This window comes from Macaca nemestrina, chromosome 11 (assembly GCF_043159975.1).
Source record: "Macaca nemestrina isolate mMacNem1 chromosome 11, mMacNem.hap1, whole genome shotgun sequence".
Classification (NCBI taxonomy): Eukaryota; Metazoa; Chordata; class Mammalia; order Primates; family Cercopithecidae; genus Macaca; species Macaca nemestrina.
Genome location: NC_092135.1, coordinates 133,858,184 through 133,870,472, shown reverse-complemented (window position 1 = coordinate 133,870,472; position 12,289 = coordinate 133,858,184). Strand labels below are relative to the sequence as shown.

The 12,289-nt window shown below is 41.5% G+C and overlaps 1 protein-coding gene across 15 annotated transcripts in view; it reads right to left on the bottom strand.

Annotated features, from left to right (window-relative positions):
• Positions 1 to 12,289, bottom strand: part of LOC105473862 (ArfGAP with GTPase domain, ankyrin repeat and PH domain 1) — a 644,177-nt gene that overhangs the window by 348,327 nt on the left and 283,561 nt on the right. The gene's annotated exons all lie outside the window — the stretch shown is intronic.

Below are 12,289 nucleotides of genomic sequence, written 5' to 3'. Positions count from 1 at the left end.
AAAAGCAAAATTTATATAGCTGAGGGCACTGCATGTCTTGTCGTGTCTTCATTTACTCCACCTTTCATTGAAAGGCTCTTCTAGGTCGGGCACGGTGGCTCACGCCTGTAATCCCAGCACTTTAGGAGGCAGAGATGGGCGGACCACCTGAGGTCAGGAGTTCGAGACCAGCCTGGTCAACATGGTGAAACCCTGTCTCTACTAAAAATACAAAAATTAGCCAGGCATGGTAGTGTGTGCCTGTAGTGCCAGCTACCCTGGAGGCTGAGGCAGAAGAATTGCTTGAACCCAGGAGGCAGAGGTTGTAGTGAGCCGTGAGCCAAGATCACGCCACTGTACTCCAGCCTGGCCAAAGAGCAAGAATCCGTCTCAAAAAAAAAAAAAAAAAAAAAAAAAAAAAAAAAAAAAATCATATCAACATGCCATCTTATTGTTTATCATGATTCTGTGGGTCAGGAGTTTGGGCAGGGCATATCAGGGACAGTTTGTCCCTAATCCATCTCAAAAAAAAAAAAAAAAAAGAAAAAGAAAGGATCTTCCATTCGAAACACAGGGGGCTTACCTGGAGACCTTCCTACCGGCTGTAAATCTTCCAGTAACAAATAAAAGATCCCCTAACGTCTCAACTCAGTTTTAAATTACAGTAGAGTGATTAAACTATCTTATTAATTAACAAGAAACTAATTACCAAATTATCTATGTAGTTCCGAATGTGTGACTTTGGAGTGAAAAGAAATATGCAGAATTTTTCTCACCATGAATATCTCAAAGTTAAATGTTAAAGAAGGTGTACTCTATATGGTTGATAATTCAAGCCCATCTTCTAAACGTGTTTTCACATGATCTGTGTTTTGAGCAATAAAGAAAAGCTAAGTCAAATCATAGCCATGTGAGGAAGCACACACATCCATGAGGGTCTCTTGGGTCTTCCGGCTACAGTATGTTCTTTCATGGCAATCAGTGAACCATGGGACCCACGGCATGGCCTGGCACTTACACACCTGTGGAGATCCTGCCCAACTGTGCCGTCTACTGAAGAATACAGTCAGCCCATGTTCCAAGACAATGGGTCAACTCCACGGAGCTGGGACCTCTTCTGGAAATGCTTGAGGCCATGCTGTATTTAACTTCCCAGGGCCAGGGCCTGCCCGACACTCAAAGGGCACACACCAACTGGATGAATGAATGGATGGATGGATCAACAGTGGGGCCGGAGTGGGAAGGTTATAAGAAGGTAGTGGGAGAAGATGCTGAAACGGTCAACCAGAAATGCATTTCTAAGGACTCGATATGCAGAGAAGAGTGGCAAGTGTGAAGCTGTCCTTAGGGCAAACGGGGGTTATTCAAATTGAACAGTGAAGAGATTTATGCTTTGGAAAGATACCTGGGGTGGTTAGAAAATACAGGTCATTCCTACCTGGAGTGTGCAGGGGTGTGGGGAGAGGCTGGGAAAGAGCCTCAGGGGCTGAACTCAGCAGACTGGTTCCAGCGGTTTCCGAGAAACACACAATTTGAATTTTGTTTTGAGACTCCCATATCTAAAACTGTATCCCTCTACCCTTTTACTGGATTAATATTTTGGCAGCACATAGAATTCTAGGCTAATTACATATCATCTGATGATTCTAAGCTACCCAAATGAGTTCTGATAAGTGGATACAAGCTCACTGATACAGTTTTAGCTAAACTCCAATAGTTTCTTTAACCTGCGTTCCATCTTCCCATAAGCACGGCGACCCCACAAGGAGAAATTCATTATCCCTGTTCTAGAAGAAAAGGCTTTCATCATTTTTTTGCCACTACCTTTAAAATCAGCACTTCGCTATTCACCCCAAATCTACTCATTCCCACCCATCCTTCACACAGATACTGCATTTATCAACAAGTCTGGTCCAGCCACTTCCACATTTCAACAGGACAAATTCTAATTTTTGCAAATTATTTTTTTTTTTGCAGAATACTTTCCCAATCAGAACAAATACTAACAAGGAAAGTAAGACATCCTGCAATAAACAGGTCATAAATTTAACGTAGGGGTGTAAAAACAGGAAATGCTCTTCTATGCATTTGCTTTTCGGTTCCTTGTCACTGAAAGCCTAATGAGAGGCTGTGGCCAAGATTCAACGGCTCAAGCAAGTCATTAGGACTTGCCGTGCCCCAAGCAAGGCAGCAGGAGAAAGGGTGTGGTGGGTGGTAATCCTTCGATGACTTACCTCACGTATATCAAAGTAATCCTTTGATGCCTTACCTTCTGAGTATCGAAGCACAAAATACGACTCTCTCTCTCTCTATATATATATACATTTTTTTGCGCAAACAACCCTCTAATCTAAAACAGGCTATGGTTAAAAAGGCAAGCTTGCTTTAATTTCTTCTAGGGAAGCTTTCAAGTTTTTCCTGAAGTACTGAAGTCTGCATTCTTAATCTGAAATTCAGTTCTTGTCTGTATTCTTTTTATCTCGTTGTATTAAAACAAATTTATCTTCATTTATGTCGCAATTACCTATTAGGGTTGTTAATTTGCTGGAAATGAAGCTATTGTTTAATTGCTCCTATTAATCGGGGGATTTAAATGCCGACTGTAATAAACAGTTACCTTCAGGACGGACCAAAGTCAAGGCTGCTGACATTAATTTCAGAATTTTAGAATGAGGGGGAATTTCTACCATGTCTAGGGCAGCTGGAGTTCCCTTTTCCTTTCAGAGAAAAGGGGAAAGAACACAATTAAAAACAAAAACAAGAACAAAAACACTATTTGCTGAAACAAATAGAGTATATTTGACATTTGTTAACATGTGTATCCAACTCTGGTATAAAGTAGTTGTTTGTGGTAAAGGGGACATCAAATCATGCTGCAGGAAACACACATTCCTTCCTCTGCCATGCATTCCTTCACAGCACAATTGTTCCTTAAAATTTCATGCTAAAATCAAGCTGCCAAAAATCAGGCATGTTTGATTCCCATAGTCACCCTGGGCTAGAGGGTCGCAGGGGCTGGGGAGCTGACCATCTGCCAGGGTCCAGGCCTCGGAAGGACCAGGGATCCTGTATTCAGAAGCACCAACATGCCAACATTCACTCCCCCGAGAGATGCTGAAAAGCACCCTAAACGTGGTGTGGCCCTGCAGCTGGTTTTGTCTACTGCCAGTCTGAACGCGCGCTTCTGAGGGTTCCATTCTGCTTCCATCAGCACGTCTACACTACCATTTGGGAAAGGAGAAGGGGCTCGATATGATCCTGTCTGGAGAACCCTCGGGGGTCATGTGTCAGGCTTCAGTCTGCCCCATGTGCCAACAGGACGCCCACCAGTCAGTTCCAGGCACTGAGGACACCGATGGACCCTCCCACTCCTCTCCTCGCCTCACTTTACCTCCCACTCCTCTCCTCACCCCGCCTCACCTACTCTCCCACTCCTCTCCCTGCCCTGCCTCGCCTTCCCTCAGCATTGGTCTCATTCATGCCTTCTCCAGTTTTCAAACTCAGCCACCTTCATCCAAAATCCGCACCATACCATCCCGGCTTACTAGCTGTTTATCCTTTTGGTGGACCTTCCTGAATTAAAATCCTCAGATCTTCTAGGTCTTTTCCTATCCTTAGGGATTAGGAGTTTGTACATCCAAGTCATACTCCAGCTTGAAGGACTTAAGCTGTGTCTGTAACCCTGTGTCTCTGGCTGGCTGTACCAGAGTCCCAGGATGGAGCTCTGCTTCTCAGTGCACTTGAGCTAAGTACTGTGTATGATCATGGCCTTTCAAAACCTCCTGCCCTACTCAAGTAAGTCCCACCCATCAAGCACAGGTTAAGTCAGGATGACACCCATGAGGCACGCGTGACCCAGAGGCTGCAGTGATGATGCCAATGGCCTAGGAAGGTCCCAGAACGTGTAATACTTGGTCAAACTCTTGGTCCCGGAATGCTCATCATGGTCATGGCTCTTGGTCCCGGAATGCTCATCATGGTCATGGCTCTTGGTCCTGGAATGCTCATGGCCTAGAATGCTCTTGATCCTACAATGTACTTGGTCATCTTCCTGGTCCCAGAATGCTCTTCGGCTTGCTCTTGGTCAATGCAGAGTTAAGCAAGTCCTCAAAGAAACCAAGCAAGTTGCTTCCCATTCTTTACAATGTGGAGTTGGCTGCTTTTCCCTTTAATGTGTCAAGGAAGGTTTCTTCACTATGCTTTATAGCATCCCTCACTCATCCCATTTACTGACTGCTTTCATTGAGCAACTAGTATGTGCTAGGCAACTTGCTAGATGTGGGAGACTGTGGGATCCAGACAAATCTGCCAGCTGCACCATCTAGAAAATGTCAACCAACCAACCAGAACATCCATCCCATCCACCTCCTGCACACCTTGTCAGCACCTTTCTCTCCCAATGTGTTAGATAAGTGACAGCGTGTGGGATACAGAAAGTGCTGTCTAGAGAGGTGTGTGTTTATGATGCAGACAAAGAAGGAATCATCTGCAAGAGGGAAATACTGAGAAATCATGAATGTTGCATAGACACGGAAGAGACACCTAAAGCAGGAAACACTCAGATGGGTGAATGAAACATGAGAAAGTATTCCGCCTGTGGAACGGGCGGTCATTAGCGCAAAACGAAGAAAAGCCTTCATGACATAGGAAACCCACATGGTTTGCAAGCAGCAGCCAAGGGGGGAGGCAGCCCCTGCTAGTTCAACTCTAAAACAGGAGAGGGGAGAAGTCTGAGAACTCAAAGGCAAGAAGTGAGAACTGGAACCCACTGATCACAAGCCTGTGGGGCCATGGCCCGGGCCAGCTCGGCTCCGAGCACTGCCTAAGTATGTGTCAAAGTGGCAGGAGCTGGTGTCAAGACCCTGATGGGGGGCTGACAGCTCCCTCGAGGAAGCTTGACGGAAACAAAACTAGCATATGCTCGGAAAAGATGTCAAGGAGAATACGGGAGCCAGTACAAGTGGGGAAGAGTGGCAGGCCCGGGAGGATCAATGGACAGAGCTCACGCTTTCTCACTGGAACTCTAGGGGTCTCCTGATCCCTATAAACAAATGAACTTATTCTTCAGGACCTTATTAATGAGCTTCTTCTTCGGGACCTCACCTGCTCAGAGTAAGAGAGCTGTGCTCTTCTCATCACAGGGCACAAGAAAATAGACGAGATCTTGTCACAGCCACATGCTCCTTCGGATAGCTTTTAACTTTCCAGAAAAATGGACTTGAACACAACTGAAGCTGTTTTCCTATTTCCAAAAATAATTATCTCTACAACAATCTCCATAAAAATTTCAGAATCTCTTAGAGCTCTGAGCACACCATTTCCCTCCACGTCCAACTACAATTCTTTATTAATTATTCCGCTTAATCAAATAAATCATCATCAACAACAAGCAGGCAGAATTCAAAAGCAGCTCACACAGCTTAGGTTAATCTGAAATGGAGAAAGATATGTAAAAAGCATAAAGATCTTCCGAAGAGCAGAGCTTTCTAGAGTAGGACCCTGTTCTATTCTCCTTGTGATACAGGTTAACACAGGGTTGAATATAGACTCTCATTAGAAAACATGTAACATTTCAAACGCTACAATTAAACACAGTACAAATCTGTTCCAGAGGCCAGGAGATGATTAACTTTCTCGCTCACTCATTCTCAAGCTGGATGCAAATCAGTGTCTTCCAAGACGAGGCAAGTGAATATCCCAGTAAATTGGCAATACAATTTAGATGGCAGGCAAGGATCTCAAAGATAAATGGCTTAAACAAAGAGGGGAAAGATGAGCCTGTCAGTTCTTCTCGACTCATCAAGCTGTCTCGCAGAGAAAGTTGATGATCCCGGAGCAGCCATGCTTCTGCCACCCCCTGAAGATGAAGGCTCACCGGTAATTCTTTAATCCGCATGGCGAGGTTCCTCCACACTCTTCCACGCCAGCGAGGCCACAGGACTTCCCTTTTCCATCCACATTTTTTAAAAAGGCCCAAATTAGGGGTTACAAAGTAAACTAACACAATTTGTCAGTGGAATGAAAGAAAGACCTAAGTGCAGATAAATGTGGTGGCATCAAAGGAATACGACACACTATGAAGACAGAATACAGAAAAAGTGACTGGCAAAGGATTTTAAAACATACACAGAGAAAAACATACCAACAAAAACATGATAGCGTGCCAGACTGATTATGCTAAATTATCCCAGCTAAAGAAACTACACAAAATTTAAAATAGATTGTGCTAAATTATCCCAGCTAAAGAAACTATACAAATTTAAAAGAAAATAGGTTATGCTAAATTATTCCAGCTAAACTACACAAAATTTTAAAGAAAAAAAGATGACAAGATCAAGATAAATGACGAACAGGAGACTCAAGAGTCCTAAAGAAGGGAAAACGTAAGATGTAAAGGCCAAAAGTCGATTTTGAAATCAGGAATCTTGAGACAGATTCGGTTAAGTACAATAATTGGTTTTCTTTTTAAAAAATTAACAGTTTGATTAATACAGGCTTAACAACTTATCAGGTCTAATTTGCTTCCTATTTTTAGATACGAATACCAACAGAAAAAGGAGTTTAGAAACTTCTCTAATCTTTCCATTTGTCACAGGCACACTCTCCTTCGGATAGCTTCTAACTTTTAAGAAAAATGGACGTATCTACCACCACTGAAGCTGTTTTCCTATTTCCAGAAATAATTATCCTTACAACAATCTCCATAAAAAAGACATTTTCTTCTTAAAGTGGGGGAGAGAAGATGTCTTGGTTGGAACCTGAGAGAATTATTCCTCTCCTCCCTGCTCTGTTAATAATGAACCAGCAGCGGTGGCCCCGTGCACGGGAAGAAGTGACAGTGACACACAGGTTGAATTATACAATGTATTGTGATGCAATTAGGAAGAAGGATGAGATGACAAAACAGATTTCCACTTGGTCTTCAACAGGGCTTTGTGCATTAAGTCATTGTAATACTCTCCCCAGCACCCATCCATTATTATTACTTAACCAGCATTACCTCCGAGAAACCTACCTTTTCTGATACATGAAGATCCTTTGGGGAAGTTGTGCCCTTTGTGATGTTATAGGAACATTACCCACGAAGTTAGGAGATGCATGATGAATGTGAGGCTCCACATAAACACTTTTAAAATGATGTACAATTCGACATGATTGACATATAAATCTAGATAAAATTTTTTTGGCATAGGCCATGGCTACTGAAGAGTTAAGTATATAGCAGAGAGAAACTTTTCATGGTTTTTTTTCCCCCTTTAATAAGAAATTAAGTTTATCAATTGCCATTGTAATTACTCACAGCACCTCAGGTAATTAAAAGGGATCTAAATCTAATTTTATTTACATTTAGAATACCTGAGGTCATCGCTGATCAAGATTTCACATTTGTGACTAATAACGTTTAAGTGTTAATTAGAGTTCAGCAGAGAATACTGATTGATTTTGAATCTGTAATCTGCTGTGATTTAGGAATTGTGAGGAAGTCAAAGTATTCTTTTCTGTTACTGCAGTTTCTACGCTTTAGTGAAATTCTTCAAAGAATCATGTATGCCTTTTAATTCTGGCAGGATTCATTTTTTTAAAAATTGTGGCTCATTGTAATACTGTACACTTCTACTTGTGAGAAAGCGCTCACATTACATTAGGTTTATCTGGACCCATCTTCATGTAAGAGATCTACAGTGACATTTTTAATGCAGTAACAATTATTTTGATTTCCCCCTATATTTTATTAACGCATTTTTTAAGCGTACAAAAAACGTTGAAAGCGAACACCTCCTTCCACTCCAGCTACATTTTATAATTGTAACATGTTGCTATATACTTGCTTTATTATATATCTACCTATCCATCCATCCGTCCGTCCGTCCGTCCATTCGTCCGTCCATCTGTCTGTCTGTCCATTTCATTTTCTGATGCAATTCAACTATGGTGCAGGCATCAGTTCACTTCACTCCCACACATTTCAACATGCACATGATTAACTACTAGGTTCTTTTTTTGAGATTAAATGTACATACTGTGAAATGCAGAACACCTTAGTTGTACCAGTCCATGAATGCTGACAGATGCCATGTGAGCCAAGCCACGATGACGATATCCCTTTAAGGAGCTCCTCTGGGCCACCCCCAACCCCAGCCAATCCTGCCTTCTCACTTCCCGGCAACCACTCTTCCGATTTCTTTCATCACCAATTAGTTTCCCTGTTGTCGAACTTCATATAAATGGAATCACTCTTTTCTGTGCCCGCCTCTTTCCACAGAGCATAATGTTCTGCGGGCACGTCCATAAAAACAAGTTTTCAAACCACATCACTGGCATAACAAGATACTAGAATCCTCTGATGACAGGGACGGGACAAGGTCTTTTTCTCTCCACAGTGACACAGAGCAGTCAGTCCTCTGCTTCCTAACAGGACTCTATGAGAACATGGTGATGTTCTACCACAAAGAAAGGAATACCTGATGATCAATAACTTCTCTGGTCCGGCCATGGATGAACAAGGAACAGAGTTTTTAGAACATTAAGCATATATCTAAATTTATTTGACCTGAGGTATGTAAGTGTTAGCTATAGGTAAAAGGTTATAATGACTCTTCAGGCCATAAATTCAATTTTACCCCCAAATCTTGCTATAAACTACCCGAGGAAACTATCTTTCACTAAGAAAAGCCTGAGAAACACTGTCTTTGGTGACAGCATGGTGCAAAGCTCACTGAGAAAAATGGTATTTAAGAAAAAAAATCCATGGTGAACACTTTGAAAACAAGTCTCAATCATAGACTAGATCCTCACTCTGCAACCTACACACACACACAAACACACACACACACTCTCCTGCTGATCACAAAGTAGTCTAAAAGGTTAAAAACTAAAACAAATAAACCACTATTTATTGCACTTACAGCTGAAAATGCTGCCTCCCGTACAATGCCTATTCTGTTGCTGCCAGTTACACAACTACTTGGAAAAGGTATACCGCAACTTAAACACAACCCGTAGGTTTTCCTTAATACTGAGCGCTGTGAAAATTAAGCATGCAATACGGTTTCCTCAATACCATCCAAGGGTGATAAAGAGAAAGTGGGAATAACTGACAGGGACTCCTATTCAGTTATTCCAAAGAAAGTAGATTTTTCCTTCTGGGCTCCAGAGTTCTCCCAATGGTACTGCTACGCAGCACCTTTTTATCTATTACCAGCATAAATGTTTACATGTAAGCTTTTCTAGTGATGCTTTTGCAAATTCATTTTGAAGGGGGAAAAAAACAATGTGCATAGATAAAAAGAACTCAAATTTGTGCCAGTTAATAACCCAAACCATTAGCACCCATCTGAAGAATTAAAGGAAGTAATTTGAAAGTAATGCAACCATTTCACTGTGGACACTCAAATACATCTGTGGATGAGATACTTAAGAAAAACGCAAATTACAGCTTATAAAATTTAAGATGGCAAATGGTGACACTGTCAAAGTATAGAAAATCAGCTATTTCCTTCCTCCAAAAAATAACATACATGAGAAAAGATGGTAAAGATATTACCTCTATTTTCAAAACAGATTTCTCTTTTGATGGAAAAAATACAAAAACAAAAACAAAAACACAGGCAGGAGTGTATATACTGTATAGTAGCCAAAGTTATCCTTCAAATAGATTGAAAATCCACCCAACCATGGCTTTGAATCAAACGCCATGCTCTCGGTGCCCTGCGTCTGGCCTGCAGCCTCTCGTGAGGAGGGCACCTGCCCAGCTCCATCTCCTGGGCTGGAGGCCTTCCTTCTGAAATGAAGAGTTAGTCCTGCTGTCCAGTTACACTAGGCCTTAAAACAACAATTCCAATCAACCGTGGCCAAACTGTGGCCATTGTATCACTGGGTCTAGAAAGTTAAAGGGTATCACAGCTTCCGTGACGCAAAAAGATGTAGCTTCAAGCTTCCTTGATTCTACAAAAGGAATGCAGAAACTCCGTATGCACTAGTGGCGTCCATTAGAGAAACAGGCATCTGATGAAAAGATTATTTACATCCAAAAAAAAAAAAAAAGTCCCCCCCCCACCTTCCACTCACCCCCCCCAAAAAAAAGCCAACTGGTGATGGGAACAATAATTTGTCATTTGGGTATTTTTCAAAACAGCTTCCACTGGCTCAGGCCTTGCCCTTCCAGAGCCCAACTGCATTAGAAAAAAGAGATACCGGCCACTGTCTGGCTTATGAAGGCTTCTAGGTGCCTCTGAGACTGTGAATCTAGGAATGAACAGGTGTCCAGTGAAAAACTGTCTGCATTCGGTAAGTGTGATTTAGTCTCCAATAAAGACCCAACTCTTCATTTGTGCCTTTCTGGCCTTTATAAGCATTTAACTGTCATAACATCCAAAATTCAGCATAGAAAAGGCATCATAGAGCATTTATTATAAATCTTACAAAACATCTAAGGCCCCTTTGCACTTTAATCATGAGCTAACAGTTACAATAAGATTGTATTAAAAATTTAAACTGCCCTACTTAAGCAATTTACCTTCAAACGTCCATTTCCAGGGAATGAATCCAAGGGATATGAATGTCGAACCCTTGGTCAGATTTATTGCACCAAAGAATACTTCTCCCGATATAGCTCTGATAAGTGAAGTCTAATGACTTTAGTTTTATTACTTTTTAAGCACTTAATGGGAAAATTTAGACATTTTCACAAGACTGAGCTTCAACAGGAATGGTACATTTAAAAAATGACAGGTAGGGAAAGGTCTATAAGATTACTTTAGACATACCCAGATTAAGTATAATCAGTGGAAATTTTAAGGCAATGACTAATATCACAGGCTTGCCTCTGCCATTATTAGTTCGGGTTTCTTTTTTTTTAAGTGTCTTAAATAATAGTCCAGAGAATATTTAGCAAAGAGTAACTGCAGAGAATTTTATTATTATACATGTAAAATTTTAAAGCCATTTAAAAACCCCACAGTATTTATTTTTTTTTCCCACACTTATAAACCACCTACCTTGAAGAGGCTACACAGTAGATACCATAATTATCTCGGTATAATTACCCCAGCCTTGGCCAGGATCAACTGTTTCTACCACCAACCAGACTGTCAGCGGGAGAACTATCTTCAAAATGTTAAGAAGCAAATCTAAAAGTTTTCCTTTACTTGAAGTAATTTTTTCCCCCTAACTTAAACCCACAGCTGTGATCCCTCAGATTTCAATTAATGCCTAGGCAGTAATCCTATCAATCACCAAGGACTATAAATTTCTTATCTTTCTCATTAGCTACACCGTTGCACAGCTTAAATATAAACATACCTTGCCACAGCACTGTAAATTACTTGGCCGAGCGACTCTACCCACCTTCAGAAGGGGCAGGAATGATTTGAGCAAATCTGTGGTGTGCTTGCTGCACTAAAGCTGATTTACACTTCTCCAAAAAAATAAAAAAACCACCAAGAATCACACTGACAGCAGATCTCTTTGAGTTTGCTTATTTGGCTGAAAACTGGTAATGACCTGACTTTATTAGTATTACTAAGTTTTATGGGCAGAATCCAATTTTCTGTGGAAAACATATATATATATATTTTGCTGCATCTGCCAATGATATCTTTTGCAGTTAGCTGTAGCTATTAATTTTTTTAAACTTAAATTCCTCAACTTACTTTTTAAAGCTGTTAAAAAAAAAAAAAGGCAACAAACTATCTTCTTTTTGAAATAAAATTAGGCACAACTGTATCAAGAGATGGCGAAAACAGGAGGTAGGGGTGGAGGTGGGAGGGGCAGTCCCCCAGGAATGTCACCTCCTATCTCAAACACTCTTTTAGGCTAACGTGGTGATACCATTACTCTGGGTCTTGCATGAACCGCTTCATTAAATCTTCTCTAAGGAGACTGTGCAGTCCAATTCTTTAATGGAACAGAGACTATTTATGCCATTTGCTGTTAGGTACAAACTTTGCAGCGTATATTCCGAGTGCCAGTGATGAGGATTTTGCTGCTGCATCTTACAAAGCAGCTGCCAGGGGTCCAGGCTTTAGGCTGCACAGTTCCCACAGCGGACCGGGCCTCAGCCCTGAGCTTCCAGTTTCCTATCACATTCACTTTATGCCTAATTTAATTAATTGTATCTTTCAAATTAAAATGGATGTAGCACATTAACTGGCTATCACCTTCAGTCTGCAAAGCCTATAGGTTACTGATGATCTCACCTGAAGGAAACCAGGGGCAGGGATGTCTGAGCCCCAGCTCCAAGGGCACCTCTAGCCAGGGTGGTACTGCCATCTAGTGGCCTCCGCTGTCACTTGCCAGACTTTTCCAAGGG